Source organism: Hypanus sabinus, chromosome 30, assembly GCF_030144855.1.
Source record: "Hypanus sabinus isolate sHypSab1 chromosome 30, sHypSab1.hap1, whole genome shotgun sequence".
In the NCBI taxonomy this organism is placed as follows: Eukaryota; Metazoa; Chordata; class Chondrichthyes; order Myliobatiformes; family Dasyatidae; genus Hypanus; species Hypanus sabinus.
Genome location: NC_082735.1, coordinates 22,571,693 through 22,590,364, shown reverse-complemented (window position 1 = coordinate 22,590,364; position 18,672 = coordinate 22,571,693). Strand labels below are relative to the sequence as shown.

At 41.1% G+C, this 18,672-nt stretch overlaps 1 protein-coding gene across 3 annotated transcripts in view; it reads right to left on the bottom strand.

Moving 5' to 3' along the window:
* LOC132383440 (disks large-associated protein 2-like) overlaps positions 1-17,989 on the bottom strand; it is a 706,715-nt gene extending 688,726 nt beyond the window's left edge. For 2 of the 3 annotated variants that reach the window (XM_059954400.1, XM_059954401.1), the window contains exon 1: positions 17,383-17,988. The gene's annotated coding sequence lies outside the window, so the exon portion shown is untranslated. Of the gene's footprint in view, positions 1-17,382 lie in introns of all 3 variants that reach the window. The other variant, XM_059954402.1, reaches the window with a different exon arrangement.
* Between the last annotated feature and the right edge of the window lie 683 nt (positions 17,990-18,672).

The window sequence follows — 18,672 nt, the reverse complement described above, 5'->3', positions numbered from 1 at the left end:
GCACAGCCTCAGGATGGAGGGGCGCCCTTTCAAAACAGAAATTTCTTTAGCCAAAGGGTGGTGAATTTGTGGAACTTGCTGCCACATACAGCTGTGGAGGCCAGGTCGTTGGGTGTATTTAAGGCAGAGATTGATAGGTTCTTGATTGGACATGGCATCAAAGGTTACGGGGAGAAGGCTGGGAATTGGGGTTGAGGAGGAGATAGAGGGAAAAAAAGGATCAGCCATGATTGAATGGCGGAGCAGACTCCACGAGTCAGATGGACTAATTCTACTCCTGTCTTAACAGCACTGACTCCTACTGAAAAGCATTATGCTCGAATTGAAAAGGAGACACTGGCTCTCATGTGGGCTTATAAATGCTTCAGCTGTCATTTGACAGGGACCAAGTTCCTACATGAAACAGACCACAAGCCACTTGTCAGCCTCCTCAGCTTGAAACACTTGGATGATTTAACTCCACATCTGCAAAGATTCAGAATGAGGCTTATGTGATACTGTTATAACACTGAACATGTCCCCAGCAAATCTTTCACAATTCCAGCACCCTGTTGAGGATGCCATGCAAAGTAGTGGACGGAAGCTGGCTTTGCCCTCACATAAGATACAAACATCTACTTAGCTAAGGTACGTGAAAGCATTCCTGCATCACAGAGTAAACCGGACGAAATTTGCTTTGATTTGCAGAAGGACCAAATCTGCAGTAATGTCTTGGTCGCCTCACTGTAGAAAGGACGTGGAAACCACGGAAAGGGTGCAGAGGAGATTTACAAGGATGTTGCCTGGATTGGGGAGCATCCCTTATGAGAATAGGTTGAGTGAACTCAGCCTTTTCTCCTTGGAGCGACGGAGGATGAGAGGTGACCTGATAGAGGTGTATAAGTTGATGAAAGGCATTGATCGTGTGGATAGTTGGAGGCTTTTTTCTCAGGGCTAAAATGGTTGCCACAGAAGGACACAGGTTTAAGGTGCTTAGAAGTAGGTACAGAGGAGATGTCAGGGGTAAGTTTCTTTTTTAAACACACAGAGTGGTGAGTGCTTGGAATGGGCTGCCGGCAGCAGTGGTGGAGGCAGAAACGATAGGGTCTTTTGAGAGACTCCTGGATGGCTACATGGAGCTTAGAAGAATAGAGGGCTATTGGTAAAGCACAGGTAGTTCTAAGGTAGGGACATGTTCAGCACAGCTTTGTGGGCTGAAGGGCCTGCATTGTGCTGTATGTTTTCTATGTTTCTAATACTGTGAGCATGGAGACCCAGCTGTTCCAAACGGAGCTCACTAACTCAGACCCTACTGGCTCAAAAGAGAGACCCTCACCATTCTTGATGGTTTGCTGCTGAAAGGATCTAGACTCATCACACCTGCTTCTACGCAAGCCATATTCACCAAGGACATCAAGACATCAAAAAAAATGTTGCCAAAAAAAATAAGGCAATCCAAGAACACAGCCTGGCCTGGTCCAAGAACACAGCCGAGAGGTTATGTAAAACAATGTGAAACATGCAGAAAACTCCACAAAAATCATGCTGAACCTCTCTGTTTCACAGAATTCCCCAAATTTCCATGGCAAATTGTAGGCACAGACACCTTCGAGCTGAAAAGAGACAAGTATCCTCTCACTGTGGATTACTACTCACAGAATTTTTGAGATGTCAAAGCTGTCCTCTACATCCTCAACAGGAGTAATACAGCACCTGAAAGCTGTATTCTCTTGCCAAAGAATACCAAAGACACTTGAGTCAGACAACAGTCCACAATTCAGCTGCTCAAAATTCAAGCCTTTGCTAGGGACTAAAGTTCAAACACCAGATAAATAGTCCATGGTACCCACAGCCAAATGGAGAAGTGGAAATAGAGGTACCAATTGTTAAGAGTCTCCCACTGAAGGCTAAAGACCCCTACTGCTAGCTTATCACTCCACATCTATTGTGAATGTCTACAGTACAGGGCTGCCAATAGGCCAGAGAATGAGAACAAGACTGCCCATTCTTCCTTCCCTTCCCTAACCTCACTTACTGAACTTAGACAAAGTGAGAAACTTTGACACAACACTGTGTGAGAAAACAAAGAGCAGATATGATCTCAGACACTGCCATATCATTGTAATCGCTCAGGAGTGAAGGTCACCAATGGAACAACAGTCTGGCATCATACACCATGATCACTTGTGATCAGAACATCTCAAGGTGAAACAGGTATGCACTCATGTACCTTCAAAGTCCACAAAAGCTAGAGGAAGAAGTAGAGTGGCCTGATCCTTATGACGAGGACCATTTACCTGAGGTGGACGCACCTGTTCATGAACCTCCATCTACTCCAATGCTTCCAGGGACCTATACTAGAGATGGTTGTTTATCAGTCCCATCACAGAGCCTAATAGCCTAAGACAAGTGATTAAAGAGGCAGAAAAATCCTTTCACTTTGCCAGCATATTCAGGTGATCTATCCTGACCGCCATAAGATTTAGTTGTTTTTTTTTAAATACTTCTAATGATGAAAACATTTCACAAAATGAGACTGCTCTTAAAAAAGAAGAAATTGGTGAACATAAGAGAGGAAAATAGAGTGAGAAACTTAAAAACAAAGAAAGAATTATAATGTCGGCATTTTTTTTTGTTTATATAAGGAGCATAAGTTACATGCTATGGGTAAAGTGAACTGAATCACTCTATTTTAGTGACTATAATTTCAATGCAGTTCTATAGACAAGAAGTATGATTTTTTTTCTTTTTCTCCCCCCAAAAAGGGCAAAAGGGGAAATGTTGTGATAGTTAATAAGTTAATCTTACGCAACACAGTTAGCCACTCCCACATGAGAGGAGTTCACATATTGTACAAGCAGCGTTATCAATAAATTTCAGTTCAACATCCTGCACAGTGGCACCTTGGTGTGCTCTGCACGCTCCCTTAATATCGAACACAGCGAAAGGTATGAGTAACTGAGTAATATGAGCAAATAAAAATCTTGTTTTTGCATTCTACATGTTTGCTTTGGCTGTTTTCTCAAAAGTTCCATCTGCCGCAGTCAACAACCTTCCCCACCCCTCCACTAACTTTATAAAGAAAATGATTCATTAAGTCTCAGAGAGCCCAAATCTTAGAACTGGTAATGCTCATTGTCAAATTTCTGCATTTTGTCTATATCATGCTCACACATTATTCCAATCAATTTTATAAGACAGTAAAGCATCTACTAAACTATAAAATTTAGGTAACAGTCAAACACACTGACTTGAACAGGTGAGTGAAATGAAACTAACTATGTGGAAAAAGATAGCTACAAAAACTAGCTTTCTTTATAAGACAGATAATAGCAAGGAATACACTGCTGTGACAAGTTACCATTTTCACCGTAGACTTCAGAGTACCTCAATATTAGCCTTTACATCACAGCTAGCTAGTGATTGGCCAGTATCTCCAGTCTGCCCATCGACTTCAAGTGACCACAGGCAGACCACTCAATGTGAACAAGACATCTTTAAAGAGCCTTTCCAAAAAAACAAACAAGGAGCAAAAGAATTTTAAAATATGTGCCTTCAAACTCAAAATTGTTCCAAACCTTACTCCAGCAAAATGCTTATCTGTGGACACAGGCGCTGGAATCTGTAGCAACAAATAAACAATCATGCTGGGGCGAGCAGCATCTGTTGAGGGAGGGGGAAACTGGAAGAAATTGGCACTGTTTTGCACCAAAATGTTAAAAATGCTTTTCCCCTCATAGATGCCGCTTCACCCACTGAGTTCCTCCAGCAGACTGAACATTTATGGCAACAAAAAATGTGATTGGGGTTTCAGTGGAACTCTTCTTTTGGGTAGATGGATCACAGAACAATATGAATCTTCTCGGGTCCCTGTGCGTCAAAACAGACTTTGTAGCATTGTGGTTAGCACAATGCCTTACAGTACAGGCAGCCAGGGTTCAATTCCCACCGCTGCCTGTAAGGAGTTGGTACCTTCTCCCAGTGACGTTTGGAGTTCCTCCAGGTGCTCCAGTTTCCTCCCAGTGTGCAAAGACGTACCAACTGTTAGGTTAATCGGTCATTGTAAATTGTCCCACGATCAGGCTGGGATTAAATTGGGGGTTTGCTGTGTGGTGTGGCTCAAAGGACCAGAAAGACCTATTCCACACACTATCTTAAAAAAAATTTTAATTCTCTGAGAACAAGACCATCTTTTAATTCTTTTTGTACCATAAACAGAAAGGAACTATAATTCTTTAAAAGCAAAGTGCTAATTTTTATACCTGCATCATAACCAAATGTCATAATCCACTGCAAAACTAGAGCAAACACAGTGAACACAGAGGGAGAAGACTAAATTACTTACACGTCTAAGTTCCATAAGATGATAAGTAAATGATGAAAGATACATGACCTGATCAAGTTCTGTAACATTCTACCTTGCAGCAGTTAAATGACAAATTAATTCAGTAAAACCAGCAATATCACAGTGATGGATTATCCATCATTGCCAAAACATACAAGATCCAGAGTGGTCTTGATGTGGACGTAGAGAAGGTAGTTTCTCATGGGGAAAGAAAGCAAGAACTAAAGAACCACTGATCAAGAATCTTGGGACATCTATTTAATCAGATAAGAAGTGAAATTTCTTGCATAAGGCAAAGAGTTTTGGGATTTTTTTTTCCTCAAAGTCATTTATCCTGTTTTTAATTAGTCATAAACACCATGCACTCCCAAGTCCCAGCTTATTTACAACCAAACCTAGAGAATACTCAATGACATACTAACATATTCTGCAAGTTCCAAGTGTCATTTGCCATTTATCAGTTAATGGGCAAGATAAAATGTTTTTGAGTTTCTTTTCAACTTGCAGGAGATTGTTTAGCCAGCGATCCACAAAACTAGATGCAATTATCATGCACCCTGCTTAAAAAGCAACACTTCTATCAAATGATTGTTAAATGCACAAAAGAAGTCAATTCCAATTCTCATTCATAGAGGAGGTCCATCAAAGTTTTTCACAGATATCAATCAAAGAAAATTATTTTTATTTCTTTATACTAATGAATACAATACAGTCAGTAAAGAATGTGCACTACTTGTCAGAACTATGCTCACTATATGCCGGGTCCCTAACCTGCCTTGACAATCTGAAAGGAAATTGCAGCATACCAGAATTGCTGAAATAATGAGTATGCATATCAAAACCAAAAGAAATGCTTAAAATAAAATCAGATGTCCAAAAAGAAATATTTAATATGTCACGGCATTATGTTTTGATATAGTTAACTCTATTTCTTCCCCCCCCCCCATTAATACTGCCTGATCCGCAAAGTACTTTTAATACGTTCCTATTGTTTAAAATAGTATTTCATTAATAAGCTGATGTACTGAACACAGCAACAAAATGGCAAAATATGTGCAAATACAAGAAGGTACAAGCAACACACACAAAATGCTGGAGGAACTCAGCTGGCCAGGCAGCATCTGTGGGAAAAAATACAGCCGAGACCCTTCAGCAGAACCCTGTTACCTTCAGCAACATCGTTTTGTGTTACTTGTGCTTTTTGTATCGAGCCATTGGGACATTACATGAACACTGGGGAGGATCCTGTCATCCCAGTTTCACCTCCACAGTCATGTTGAAGGAGAATCTGCTGGAGCCACTTAGTAAGTCAGGGGAATAAACAGTCGAGACCCTCATCAGGACTGAAGGAAGGAGACAGATGGGATTGTCTTCTGCCAGCTTCCTTTCCAGTCCTGATGAAGGGTCTTGGCCTGAAATGTCAACTGTTTATTCCCCTCCACAGATGCTGCCCAACTTGGTGAGTTCCTTCAGCACTTTGGGTGTTGACCTAGGTTTCCAGCATCTGCAGAATCTCTTGTGTTTACTGAAGCACAGTCTAGCACCTTCCCTCAACTTTGCCAATCTGCCAATGCTCCTGTCCTCACATTTCACACCAACTTGTTCAGCTTGCTCATGATGATGAGGATAGACCACCCTATCCAGGATTGGCTCAGGGTCATCAGCAGCTTCCTTCATGAAAAAGGACCAGCTTAGTCGTAGTCACAATGCAGGAACAGTCTTAGAAGCCAGCAACTAAATGCTCTGGACAAGACAAATTGTTTTTTTTACTCTATACCTATGTCCAAAAAGATATTTAAATACAGTTCCAAAATGCTTACAAACATAAAGTCAAGATTGAAACTGTGGCGAGAAGATATTTGTTTTAATCTCTAATGCACACAATGAATAGGGGCTTCAATGGAAGGTTCAACAGTTGATGATTATCCTTGATTGCTCTTCAGTTACATTCATTTTCCCCTCTTTGGGTAAAGGTGTGTGCTGGAGGTAATCCCAGAGTGCTGTTAGCTTGTAAGTTTCAGATTTACATCTAATCGATGAATATTATATATTTCCCCCACCCCCCAGAAGTCTGGGGTTGCCAATATTCCCATATACTTCCTAGTTTGTTCTTCTGAGAAGGTCCAGAAGAACATAAAGGCTTGAGAAGTGCTATCAAAGATAGAGTTCAGCAATTGACTTCATGGATCATGCGCTCAGCAGCCACAGTAAGCGGTGGAGGAAGAGAAGATACAAGATGGACCAAGTGCCAATCCAGCAGGCTACTTCATCCTCAATGATGTCAAGCATCTTGAGTGTTATTGAGAAAAACTAATCCGAACAAGAGCCCTTCACTGCACTCCTGTCTTCTAACTTACAAGTGCCAGGAAAGCTTCAAGAAGTCAGGGGTTCTGTTACTTACTTCAGACTACCCAGATTCCAATGTGCTCTTTCAGATGCGGGAACTAAGTTTCTAGTTATAGGTAATACCCAACCAACAAGAGCCAGAACATCTGACCTCCTCCTGCTGTGTTCAAATGGACAAGACTTGAGGATGATACAAAGCAAAATATAATAAGAGATCCTCTGTGGACTCCCTGCTGTGCCCAGAACAACGACATCAGTTTCTCCAATAACGTAGCTGAGTGCATTGCTATCAATATTAGATCTATCTTGTTCCTCATATCTTCACTGTAGCCAGGAGACAGGTGTACCAGATCCTCTTTATCCCTCTTCATCCTCCTGCTGCCAAGGCTAGAATATAATGAACAAAGCAAACGGATAGAAAGTGACTGCATTCTTCAAGATCCCCAAACCTATGGAGTTACCCATTAGATGCATCTCGTTGCAAACTATTTGCATATTTACACTCAGTGGCCACTCTATTAGATACACCTGCACATTAATCAAATCAGCCAATCATGTGGCAGCAACACAATGCATAGACATGGTCAAGAAATTCAGTTGTTGTTCAGACCGAACATTTAGCTGGGGAAGAAATGTGATCCAACGACTTGGATTGTGGAATGATTGTTGGTGCCAGACGGGTCGGTTCGAATACCTCAGGAACTGCAGATCTCCTGAGATCTTCACACACAACATTCTCCAGAGTTGACAGAGAGGTGGAAGAATCACTAAGCCTTGTCAGAGGAGAAGAACCAGAATGGTTCAAGCTGACAGGAAGGAGACAGCAATTTATCTAACCATGCATTACAACAGTGGTGTGCCGAAGAGCATCTCTGAACAGCTTGATGAACCTTGACATGGATGGGTTACAGCAGCAGAAGACCACAAACGTAATCAGCAGTACGGGGTGCATAAAAAAAGAGGCCACTTGGTGAATACAATTCCATCCCACTCCAGTGAAATTCAGTGCAAGTTTAAGGTGATGGGGTGCAAGCTAACATCTGCTACACCATTGGGAAGACCGCTTGTCACATTAAAAATGAGTGGCCATGATTCAAATAGCAAATCAGCATATATATCATACAGAAGGTCGCATAACGCAGCCTAATTTCACAGCTCAGTTGTTTTTGACTCCATTCTGATTTTTTTGTGAGTTGCATATATTTGAATCAATTAACCAAGCAGTTTGATTGCAGAGTGGGTAACAAATCATCCAAATCAAATACTTTATTAAAATGCCTGGTGCAATATGGAAGAGCCTTTATTTCTTAATCCATTGGAATGGCTGATAAACCAGTAATGAACTTGGCTGATATTATCAGATCTTCTCCACATTCAGCTGGGTATTCCAAAATAAAAATTGACACAAATTTTGAGATTTTGAATTGTTTACATTGAATGTACAAAACTGTTACTGCCCTTTCAGTCCAACATTGCTATAACTCTCAAAGAGTCTTCTGCCAGCTTCTTTGGCTCATCCGATCATGCTTATTAAGATAAGCTTAAACATACAGTAAATTGCATCATTTGTGTCATCTTTTATGTAATGTACTGGGGGGGAGCACAAGTAAGAACTTTAAATTCCATGGTGTTATTATTTTGGAGGACCTGTCCAAAGCCCAGTACGCAAGGTAATTATGAAGAAAGCACGGCAGCACCTCTACTTCCTTAGGAGTTTACGGAGTTTTGGCACGACATCAAATACTTTGGCAAACTTCTATAGATGTGTAGTGGAGATTATACTGACTGGCTGCATCACAGCCTGGTATGAAAATACCAATGCCCTTGAAGAAAAAGTCGTGGATACAGCCCAGTCTATCACAGGTGAAGCCCTCCCAACCATTCAGCAGATCTACATGAGATGTTACAGAAAAGCAGCATCCATCAGCAGGGATCGCCACAATCCAAGACATGCTTTCTCCTCGCTGCTGCCATCAGGAAAACAGCACAGACACGCCACCAGAATCAGGAACTATTACTACCCTTCCACCATCAAGCTCCTGAACCAAATGTGCTAGCTTCCCTTGCCCCATCATTGAAATTTTCCCACAACCAATGGACTCACTTTCAAGGATTCTTCATATCAAATTCTCGATACTTATTATCATTATTCCTTCTTTTTGTATTTGCACACTTTGTTGATTCTGCACTCTGGTTAAATGCACTAGTTGGGTCGTCTCTCATCGATCCTGTTATGGTTATTATCCTTTCGATTTGTTGAGTATGCCCACAAGAAAATGAATCTTAGGGTTGTATGCGGTGACATATATGTGTACTTCGATAATACCCTTTACTTTGAATTTTGAAGGGTCACCACACACTTCTAGCCCCAAGGCTGCATGCCCACAATTTACTAACTTTAACTGTAAGTCTTTGAAATGGAGGAGGAAATGGAGCAGGTGGAGAAACCCACGCTGTCATGGCAGGAGCATACAAACTCCTTACATGTAGCATCAGGAATTGAACCCTGAGCACTGATCGCTGGACGGACTTCCAAAGTGACTGCGCTACCTGCTATGCTGACGTGCTATCTTTCAAGGGTATCAGGATATCTTCTTTCCTTACCTTTGAGCCTCAACACCTCACTTACTTTGAACGCATTCTTACCATCCAATGAGCTAAGATTTCACTTGAGCTCCTAATGGGATTTACTGTTAAGTCAAATTTATTTATAAAGCACATTTAAAAACAACCCACATTGACCAAAGTGCTGCACAAACCATAACAGGTAGCTAGAATCACAAATACAAGAAACACAGATATAAACAAGAAGACACTCAGCTTATAGGCACAAACAACACATGAGCCTAGGCACAAGCCAAAAATCAGCCACATCAGGAAGATTCAAACGCTAGTGAATAAAGGTAAGGTTTCAGCTTTGGTGAAAAGTTTAAATGTATGGTCTCCAATAGCACTCCATGTGTTGGCGTGTGTCCTAGTGGATAAGGCATCGGTCTAGTGATCTGACAGTCACTGGTTCGAGCCTCAGCTGAGGCAGCGTGTTTGTGTCCTTGAGCAAGGCACTTAACCACACATTGCTCTGCGACACCAGTGCCAAGCTGCTTGGGTCCTAGTGCCCTTCCCCTGGACAACATCGGTGGTGTGGAGAGGGGAAGGCCTGCAGCTTGGGCAACTGCCGGTCTCCCATACAACCCTGCCCAGGCCTGCACCCTGGAAACCTTCCAAGGTGCAAATCCATGGTCTCACGAGACTAACGGATGCCTATATACCATACAATAGCACCTAACCGCATACCCCTATCCAGCAATCATCATCATGTCAAACACACAAGCTTTAAAGACCCTGGAACATAAATGTTTACCAGGTAGCTTCATCCCTGAGCTGGATGCATTAATGAAATTAAATAAGAGTTCAATTTCCTACACTAATGAAGAGTCCAGGTATTGCCTATGCATTGGAATTCAGAAATTGGTGAAGATGTTGGATCTTGACACAACATGGAATAACGGCAGCGTGGAAATGATACTTAGTGCATCTTCTCACTTCAGCATCAATCCTCCTCATCGCTACGGAGAAATGTGCTTTGATGCGCTAGGAATGGTGAAGCACATTCATTGTTTTGTGCTTACATGAACTGCCACACTGCTACTCACCTGCTGAACAGGACATTGGCGACATACACCTCCCTTTGTCAGCTATAGCCAAGGCTTATTACTGGTGGCTGCTGAGTTAGCAAACCTGCACTGCCTGTACATTTAGGAATGGCCTTTATTACCCATGAGTCTTCTCACTTCATTGAAATAACAGGTTATTATTCTTATATTTATTTTGTTTAGGAAACTGGATTAACTTGCCAGAGTCCAAATTCAAATCTCTTCAGGTGGATTGCAAATCTCAATAATCTACGAAAAAGTTAGTATCAGTACAAGTAGCTCGGTCACCAACACCCAGCTGGTGTGCTGACGCCCTTGAGAAAACTCTACCCTAAAGTGTTCATCTGAGAATCTTATTCCACATCAAAATTGCTTTCAAAGGCACCTGGACACTTACGTCACGAGTAACTGAAAGAAAAAGGACAGATAATTTTGAGTAGGAAGGCTACTCCATTCACAACAAGAATGACTGGTGCACGGAATGTCAGCATCAGATTTAATATCATCAGCACGTCATGAAATTCATAATCTTTGCATCAGCAGTACAATGCAACACATAATAATCAAGGAAAAAAACTGAATTACATTAAATCAATATATATTTAAAAGTTAAATGAAATAAGTAGTGCAAAAGTAAAAATGTAGTGGTGAGGTAGAGTTCATGGATTCAATGTCCATTCAGAAATCAGATGGCAGAGGGGAAGAAACTGTTACTGAATCACTGCGTGTGTCTTCAGGTTCCTCTGCCTCCTTCCTGATGGTAGCAATGAGAACAAGCCACCTCCTGGGGCAGGGGGTCCTTATAGATAGATGCAGCCTTTTGGAAGAATCACTTCTTGAAGATATCCTGGATATTGCAGAGGCTAGCACCCATAATGGAGCTGACTAAATTTACAAGTCTCTGCAGCTTATTTCAATCCTGTGCAGTAGCAAAACCCCCAGCCTCCCCAATACCAGACGGTGATGTAGCTCATTAGAATACTCTCCACAGTACACCTGTAGAAATTTGCAAGTCACCAGTGGGCCAGTTACATGGGTTCTTCTGTGGCAAAGTCATAAGATTTTAGGAGATTCTCCCTGTTGTTACCGACATGGAATTCAGTGTACATCAATGAAGAAGGGCAACAGTGATAATCCAGGGAACTACAGGACAGGAAGCCTTACATCAACAGAAGGGAAATTACTGAGAAGACTTCCAAGGACAGGATTTGCTTTTGCACTTATTAAAGGCTTGGTATGGCAACTGTTTTGCATGTGACCACAAGAAAGGGCAAAGCATTTTATGGACAGCTCAGCATATCACAGAAACCAGCCTGTTCTCCACAGACACTTGTCCACACTTCTGTTTTACACTGCCTCAGTAAAACAGCCAGCATAATCAAAGACCACAACCAAACCCAGACATTCTCTTTTGTCCCCTCTTCTATTGGGCAGAAGATATAAAAGCCTGAAAGCATATAACACCAGCCTCAAGGATGGCTACTACCCAGTTGTTATAAATTATTGAATGGTTCCCTGGTATTACTGACCTTACAATCTAGTCCATTAAGAACTGGTAACTTATTGTCTACCTGCTTTGCTTTATGATAATGTACCTATTATAATTCTAGCAATATTATTGTTTTATCTTGTTCCACCACAATGGACTGTGTTATGATCATATCTGTATCAACAGCATGCATGGCAAGCCTTTCATTATCTCTGTACATGTGGCACTAACAAACCAGTTCCAATCATCAGCATGGCTTTGTGCAAGTGATGGTCCATCTCACAAATTTGATTGCGCTCTTTTTAAAAAAATAAGAATTAACAAAGATGGTTACTGAGCATAAAACAGAGGATGTTCTACTCATGAACTTTTGATAAGATTCCTCTTGGTAGATTAGTCCAATATATTAAGTCTCTGCAGTGAGTTGGTAAACTGGACACAAAATTGGCTTGGTCATAGAAGATAGAAGGAAGTGGTTGAGAGCTGTAATTTTTTTGACTGGAAGTCTATGAACAGTGTTCCCAAAGGATCAGTGCTGGAACCTCCGTTGTTGGTACTGTGTATTTATTATCTGGATAAAAATGTAGGTGTTATAATTAGTGCATTTGCAGGTAACAATGTACATTTGTGGAGCTGTTGATAATGTGGGAAGATTATCAACTGCAGCAGAAGTAAGGGTGATAAAAAAAGTTACAATGGAATGCTTGTCTTCACTGCTTAGGGCATTGATTATAAATTTTGGGAAGTTATGTTGAAGCTGAATATATCTTTGGTTAGACCACATCTGCAGTGTTGAATGTAGTTCTGGTCGCCACACTACAGGAAGGTTGTGGAGGATTTAGAGAGGATGCGGTAAAGGTTCTTTAAGAAGTTGCCAGGATTGGAGTGTTTTAGCGAACAGGAAAGGATGTACAAACTTAGATTATCTTCTCTGGAGTTACCCTGAGAGAAGCTTTTAAAATTATGAGGAGATACAGGTAGCATGAGTAGTCTAAACTTTTTTCCCCAGGTTCGAAATGTGAAACTCTAGAGGGGATTGGCTGAAGGTGAAAACAGAAGAGTTTAATGAGTTTAAAAGAGGGAACTTATTTTTTTTAAATGAACGCAAATAACACTGCCAACAGAGGTGGAGGAATTAGATACCATAGCAATACTTATGAGTTATTTAGACAAACATGAACAGGTAGGGAATAGAGGGGTATAACCATGTGTAAACAGATGAGATTAGTTATGGTCATCACAGAAACGATGGGCTGAAGGGCTTGTTCTTGTGCGTAGTGTTTAAGAAATATTCAAATGCACTGCTGTCTTTAAAATCTTCACTCTTGAACAGACAATGCACAAAATCTTATCATTCCAACTATATCTGGCCAAATCTTTCAATTAGACACACACCTGAATGATCTTAGGTCATTTTCCAAATACTCTTGACATTCCATATGTAGAACTTATTCAAAGAGGGTCATAGATAATTAGATACTTCACACAGAAACAAAAAAAAGTAGCTACCCTAAGTGATTCTTGCCATATACTCATAATTTAATAAATCTGATATTCTCCAGTTAGAAAGATGAACTAAGGACCTACTGAAAAATCTGACATTTAAGACTCCCATTATATGAAAGCTGTCTATTGGAGTCCTAGGTGCTCTATTATAATTACAAGGTATTTGAAAACTTGTCAAGTTAGAGCTAATGTAAAGACTTAGTACAGGGAGCAAAAGAAACTATTTTCAAATTTCATCACGCATCCAAATTCAAATCCAAACCTACATGCAGTATTTTTGGCACTCATTTCTCACTCTGGTCACACAATATTGAAAAAAACCATCCTTGAAAGGTATACATCATGTTCAAATATTATTGTACAAAATAATTCATTTAATGAAAAGAAAGATTAGATTGCAATACACTTAATCTGAAGTACAACTACTAGCTTTGTCAGTAACAGGGGAATGGGAATTGTAGACTGTAACTCCTTGCCCGGTGAACTTAGAATTCCGATCCTTCAGCTCTCACTCTTCCCAGGTCAGAGCTGAGACAACACCACTCATAAATTCACTGGCAATATGCTTATAATGCAGCATTCTTTTCATGTGAGATTCACCCGCAAAGTTAATGTTTTTTTTTTTGCTTTCTGCCCTCCAGACCCATGAAGTAAAACACCTGCACTAGGAAAAAACAAATGATTAAATGTGGTAGCAAACATAAAAAGTTGCCATTGTCATTAAATGGTGTCAGGCCTGCGAAAGCGCCCTTCATATTTTTCTGTATTAGCCATATTAAAGGTTAGGGAAGAGGAAGCTTCTAAGAAAAGAAATAGGAGGGCAAAAATACGGTAATTATATTGGGTAGGATTGTTTCTAATATGGCTGTAATTAGTTATTAAATATAGTCTCCCTCTTATGACCAACAATATACTGAATATTTATACAGCAAATCTCACAACTAATGAAATACAAGTATTTGCTCCTATGAAGTGGGGTTAGAGGGCAAGAGATAATTGTAGCAGGCCATGCACACATAATGCATTACTCTTTTTTAAAGTCAAGCTTACAGTCCCTATTTTAAATATAATTATTTGTAATAGTAACATAAGGCAATTTGGGTTTGCAAGGAAATAGAACTGATTGGCGTGTAGTCAATTCCCACCAGTACAACACAAAGTGCAGGTAAATTCAAAGCTAAAGGATCATAGAGCTATTGTAGTTTGTGAGTATGCATTAACACACACAGTTTAATAATTGAAAACATGGGAATTTAGAAAAAATTAGAGATCATATTTCAATTGCGTGTAAATACACACCTAAAAAAACCTATCACTGTTTAATTATTAACACAGGTCCTTAAGCCTACAAGACCATAGGAGCACCAGCAGAATAACCCCATTCTCCTCTCCCCATGTAGCTTGATATCAACTTCCATCAACTTCCCTTGGCTGCCACTTACCTACATAAGGGGTAGTTTCCAGTAACCAATTGCCCTTCTTCTTGGGCCCTTAGCTCCCAGTGGAGCATAGGCCATTGATGACCTCCTGTCTCCATCATCCAAAGTTGATGGTATGTTTGGAGTTCAGCAATGTTCCTATAGTCCATTAATAACCAATTAACCTACCAAAACATCTTTGGAAAGTTGCAGGAAACCAGAGCGTTCAACAGAAGCCCAAGCAATCACAGAGAATTTGAGAACTCTGCACAGACAACAAGCAAGGTCAACATTAAGCCTGTCATCCTAGAGCTAACAGGCAGCGGCACGAATGCTGTGCCTCTGTGCACTCATCTGTCAGCTTCATAATTATACATTTCTATGCCTATGTTTCATGCCTGCATTGGGAAACTGTTCTAAAGAACCCCTTGCATGAGTTCAGGAAATCTGAAGGTGAATTACAACCAATGAAGCACTTGGAGGTCCAGTCACTGTCAAGGAAACTTGACAGCCAATTTGAACAAGGCAAACAACAGGCAGTATTTTATAGGCATCAATTATGAAACCTGTTGTCATGATCCAATTCAGAAATGTTTATATATGATCCATCATCTGCACACACGTCCATATATACTTTGTTTTCCCAGCACTAGAGTATTGATAAAATAGATTAGGGAATTGCTGAGGCATGACTGTACATGCCAACTCATGAAAAAAGAAGTTGTTTATATCCAATTTTAGGAGAGACAACATGAAAACCCGGCAGTTTGTATAACAAATATCCGATCCACAATGTCATCTTTATAGTCCAGTGCAAATGCAGAATCTGTCCCATGTGATTTCAGTTCTAAATAACACAAGTCTTGTGTGCAAAGTGCAGAGAGGATTATCTCCTGTCAAAGTTGCCAGAATGCAACAACGACTCATTAATGCCTCCGAAGTGCACCTTAACAATCCTTGGAGGGTTTCCCCCCCCCCCCCCCCCCCCCCCCCCCCCCCCCCCCCCGGCAGGACTGATTTGCTGTGGATTGATAATTAGTTGAAATCATCTTTCTCTGTTCACCAGTGGCAGGAAGACAAGACAGATCTATTCCCAACATAATTATTTCAGAAATAAAAAGAGACACCAATCTCAGTAAGGTCCTTTTAAGCATCACAAACTCTGTCATTTAAGTTGGCAAGTAGGTTAACAAGATGCAAACAATTTTTCATATTTCTTACAGGTTTTGTTTAATGCAAGGGTTTTAATGTAGATGTAGGCTCAATAACAAACGATGGTAAAACACTTTTCTGAACATCATTATATGACTGGCTGGGTAACATTACCTCAGCAAAATAGGGATCCATTACCACAATTTTATCTTTTCCATTTTAATATTACTTAGCAAGATTTAACAATGTAATTCCAGCAACAGTTTGCACTGCAGTGTAAAGTTTTAACAGTGTTTTCCAGCACTGAATTCCCCACCCTATGGTTAAACTCCATGCCTGAAGTGACAATAGCTTTATAATTATGCAGTAATGATCAGTGGATGCTGCAGAAAGACAAAAGGCAGCCTTTACCTCTTATGTACTCACCTAATTTCAAGTTAGCCTGCAGCTTGTAAACAGGTCTTGTAACTAACTATTCCAGCAGAAAGGCACCAAATAGTCACCACAAACTCGCTCTAATTTCCTCACAAATACCAACCTATTTCATATTCCGCCAGCCTTATGTTTCAATAGGCAAAGCCTCACCGTTATCTTAATGTAGTTTTCAAATTAAACTGGCAACTACTATTTTTGAGGTACCAACTCTTCCTGTTCACAATCTCCTCCTAATATATCCCCTTTCAATTTTTTTAAAGTCATGAAACCGACGAATAGTGTGTTAATATTAAATCACAGGAGAGAGAGCCCGTGTACAAGACCAATATCTCTATCTAATTTCTGTTTATTGCAGTAAATAAAGGTACAATATGGAGATCTCTAGGATCTGCAGATTTCTAGGAAAGGGTTATCTAGGGAAAAGAATTCTGTTTCTGTTCGTTCCACTCAACAACAGAGAGGATCATAATAAGCTTCAGAAACCCACTGAATGCCAGGCTACAATAAATTGAATCACAGCACGTGTCACTATCTCCTTTTCGGCTTACTCTTACCGAGATTAAATGCCAGGTTAAAACTCAGATCATTTCAGCACGACTGGCTATTTAATTTCTGAAAATGATTGATGCCGCCTTAACAATCCCACATTTAATTGCAAATGTTTTCATTATAAATCGGCCGTGCTGTGACAGTACTACAAAAACTGAAGGGACATGCAGCAATTTCAATGCAATCCCTTCAAACAGAGCCACTTTGAGGTGTTTACGGCTAAACCATCCTTACTAATCACACTACAGATCGCCCAGCATCCCCACTACAATAAAACTCATGAAACAGCGGGAACGGCGTGGCAAAGCCTACCTTGAATTTTTTTCTTCCATTTCTAAGGTGATAATTTGAAAGGCTGTCGAACGCTAAGTGCATGCGCCGGCAGAAAGCATTGGTCTTATAATCAAGGAATTTGCGGCACAGTATTATCAAGTCAGGAAATACTAGCTGGGAGGGGGAAGTGGGTACCACACCGAAGGATTTTTCACAGAGAGGGAGACCGTCTCTTACCTCGTGCTGGAACACTCCGAGCCTCCCTCCGTTTTACAACCCCAATTCCACTCTCATCCCTCGGAGGAAAGCTGCCGGCTGCGGTGAGCTCAGAACAACAAATCCTGCCTCGGGGGACTTGCTAAATAGGTCTTCCGAACCTCCGAATGGTTTGACTTCAACTCGGGTGACAATTGTTCTGCAGCTGCACTGCAGCGGGTGGGTTAACACCGGTCCATGCTTCCCGGTCGCAGGGATAGGAATTACAAGAATCGGAATGCACCCGAACCTGCAACAGCGCTTTAGGAACAGCACCGCAACGTTTAAGGCATCGGTGCTAACTTACGTCCTTGCCTCTAACACACCGTGCCCGGCATTTTTGCTGCTCGCCTCTTCTGAGAATTCTTTATTTTTTGCGCTATCGAATCCATTCCCGGGTTAGAGTCAGACATTCCAGATTCCAGCAACAGCATCGGATGCTCTGGTTACCATATATGGGCATTCTCCTGTGCAAAGGACTTTCATAACAGCTAATAGTTCCATCAAGTCTAATCATTTATTAGGCATGCAATGTGCGGATGCTGCGTCGCATTTCACCGCGACTGCTATCTGGAGGTGGTCAGGGGCTGGAAGGAAAATCCCAGCCCGTAACCCAAAAGGTTAAAGCGGAATTTAGTCCGCTCCCTTCTAAACACTATCTTAGACCTGGCTGTCTTTTCTTTTATTGTGCCGCCTTTCCCCACTCTGAACTCCATTTGAGCCGAACCTGATATGAAGTGTGCCGTCCAGCCATCAAACAATTTTTAAGAAAGTGTTTCACAATCAACGCTATAGCAACCAGAAAGTGTCGGAAGACCAGTGGGAGCTGAGAGTGAATCACGTGTCACTGGAGAAACCCAGACTCCCAGTGAAACAAGAATGGCATTACTTCATTTCTGGGGTTTTTTTAAAATGGGATCATTATGATATGAAGAGAAAACAAAAACTTTCTTTCAAACCAGGGTTATCCGCTGCATGGAGATTTCCCCCTTTGTCACCTATTGTTTACATTCTAGGCAGGTCATGCTAGCCTGGGCCAAAGTAAATTTATTATCAAAGTACATATATGTCCCATGGGATGTTTCCCATGATGGGAGAGTCTAGGACAAGGGGGCACAGCTTCAGGATGGGGGGGGCACCCTTTCAAAACAGAGATTAAGTGAAATTTCTGTTGCCTCGTGCAGCTGTGGAGGCCAGGTGATTGGGTGTATTTAAGGAAGAGACTGGTAAGTTCTTGATTGGACTTGGCATCAAAGGTTACAGGAAAGCTGG